This window comes from Equus quagga, chromosome 1 (genome assembly GCF_021613505.1).
Source record: "Equus quagga isolate Etosha38 chromosome 1, UCLA_HA_Equagga_1.0, whole genome shotgun sequence".
In the NCBI taxonomy this organism is placed as follows: Eukaryota; Metazoa; Chordata; class Mammalia; order Perissodactyla; family Equidae; genus Equus; species Equus quagga.
The window spans coordinates 168140679-168143269 of record NC_060267.1 but is presented as its reverse complement, the minus strand read 5'-3'; positions in this window follow the sequence as shown (position 1 = coordinate 168143269).

Here is a 2591-nt window from a genome sequence, read left to right as displayed (position 1 = left end):
CCTCCCCACGCCCCGCGCCCCTTTATCCTCGGCCCGGAGGGCAGAGCACAACCTTTGACCTCCTGTGTTTGCGCTACCCGCTTGCCCAATCGCCTTTCATCCCTCCCACTTCATTCCTCGCCCAGGCTGATCACCTCATTTTCTGGGCTCTGGCACAGATCCGTGGAAGGAATCCAGCGCAAAAATGCTGATTGAAAGGGAATTAAAGAAAAATCAACCCCTTGTTAAGCTGCTCACTCTGTGCCAGGAGGGAGGCTACAGTGGGCAGGGGCGGGAGTGGGTCTGCTCCTGAATCCGGATGCCAGAGCTGGTCCTGTACCAGTCCTATGTGCTCATTGCACAGATGGAAGGCAGAAGGGAATTGCCCCAGATCCAGAGTAGGACGAGAATGTGACAAGGAAAGACCATCCTGGGAAAGGGTGTCAGAAAAGACTAGAGCTGGCCTCAAGTCACAGAGAGCAGGCTCACACCCTCCTCTTGTTCCCAGGTGTCCCCAGAACCCCTGCTCCTGGGCTCTTAAAGGCCGGCCCCACTGAGGAACTGTTCTCCTGCCGTGTGCCCCGCTGAGCTAAGATTCCTGGATGGAAAACTTTCCTTCCCTTCGTGGAACCTGCCAGACACCTTGGCCTAGGGACAGAGTCACAGGAGAGGCAAATTCTCTCCCACAAGAAGCTGCCCAGGAGTGTGGTGAAGACTATCTGAGACTCAGAACAAAGTGCAATGGTGAGCATGAAGAGGGGGCACAAGGGAGGGTGTGGCCTGATCTCAGTGCCCTGGACCATCCCTGGCTCCAAACTGTCTTTTTTTTTTCTTTTTTCTTTTTGAGGAAGATTAGCCCTGAGCTAACTACTGCCAATCCTCCTCTTTTTGCTGAGGAAGACTGGCCCTGAGCTAACATCCATGCCCATCTTCCTCTACATTATACGTGGGACGCCTACCACAGCATGGCTTTTGCCAAGCGGTGCCATGTCCGCACCCGGGATCCGAACCGGTGAACCCCGGGCCTCCAAGAAGCAGAACGGGCACACGGCTGTGCCACCAGGCCGGCCCCTCCAAACTCTTTCAATTGCACATCCTTATCAGGAAAAAGAGGGAGGTGGTACACTAATCTATTGTGTAAATTTCACTCGTGAGATGAATAGAAATTTATAAAAGGATCAAAGATGACATACTCATTTTTAAATGTCCTTCTGTTTATGCTGCCTTATGTACAATGAATAATATCTCTAGGCAAAATATACACCTAAGGAAAGGTCAAGGTTCCTGATGGTAGGTGTAAATCCGTATTCCAGAGAGTCATCATTTCTAAAAGTTACTTCTTATCCAATCTGATCAGATGATCATTATCTTTGGCTCTGTTTACACTAATTGACACCAGGCCTAGAAGATGAGTCAGTGTTTCCATTTTAGTTTTGTTCACTTGTGTTTGTGTTATCAGAATCATCCTCTAATTCCAGTTTCTTTGCAGACATCTTTTTAAGGCACTTGTGCATCTCATGAGGTCTGGTGAGTTAAACCGCATCACCTAATCTGTACATCCAGTTGCCTGGGCATGTGCAAACCACCGTGTGGAACCACACAAGCCAAAAGCAAAGGACAGATCAGGGAATCACAGCATTCCAGCACCCCGCTCCCTACCCCGCCCTGGGACGGGTTCCCCGCCTTCCTTCAGGACACTGCAAAGGCTCCACCTGACATCCCTCTCTCTGGCCTATAGACCAGTACCAATCCTCATATGAAAGAGGGGTGAGTGATCATTTGTTAGTCCTTTGCATTAAGAATAAGTATAACTGGAAGTAAGGTTATATTCTCCCACGCCCCAGTGTATTGTCTCACCACACTGTAGAGAGCACTGCTGTAGCAGGGACTTCCTGCTGACAGTGGGGACCTAAGACGAGCCCTGCCATCCAAGCAGCTGCCTCACCAGTGGGAAAGAGTGGCCACTGCTGCCCTTCTTCCTGTCGCTGCTCCATTCCTCGGAGGCAGGGGTGAGGCTGGCTATGGGGTGTTAAGTGTGCACCACCCTGGTCGTATGGCTGTGCCTACATCTGTCAGGTATAAAGGGGTATGTAGAAGTGAGAGGTTCCCATGACAGTGTTTTGTGTCCTTGGTCGCCTGTGACACTTGCGCCTGTGCTTTCCCTTATGGTGTTTAATTCTACACCAGAGACGCTCTGGAGTCAGGAAGCTCATCATCCCTCTTTTTACAACTTCATGGTGGCTAGCACTTACTAGGAGCTTTACTGGGTGCTTACCACAGCCCTCTGAGATCAGTGCATTAGAATTCCCGCTCTACAGATGACATGAGGAAATGGAAGCCCTGAGAGATTAATAACTTGTTCCAGGTCAGCTGGCAAGTCGGATGCAAAATCAGGCCGCCTGGTTCCAGAGTGAACATACTCATCCACCAGGGACACTGCCTCTCCCAGGAAACAGGGACACACAGAGGCCACGGGGCTCATCTGTGGTCCACTGAGAGAGGAACAGACAGGGCACTCCCAGCTCTGCCATTTCTCCACAGCCACAAAGCTCCAGTTTCAGTCTGCAGAGGGGCTTGTCCTCCAACAGCAGAACCACAGGCACACACTGGCT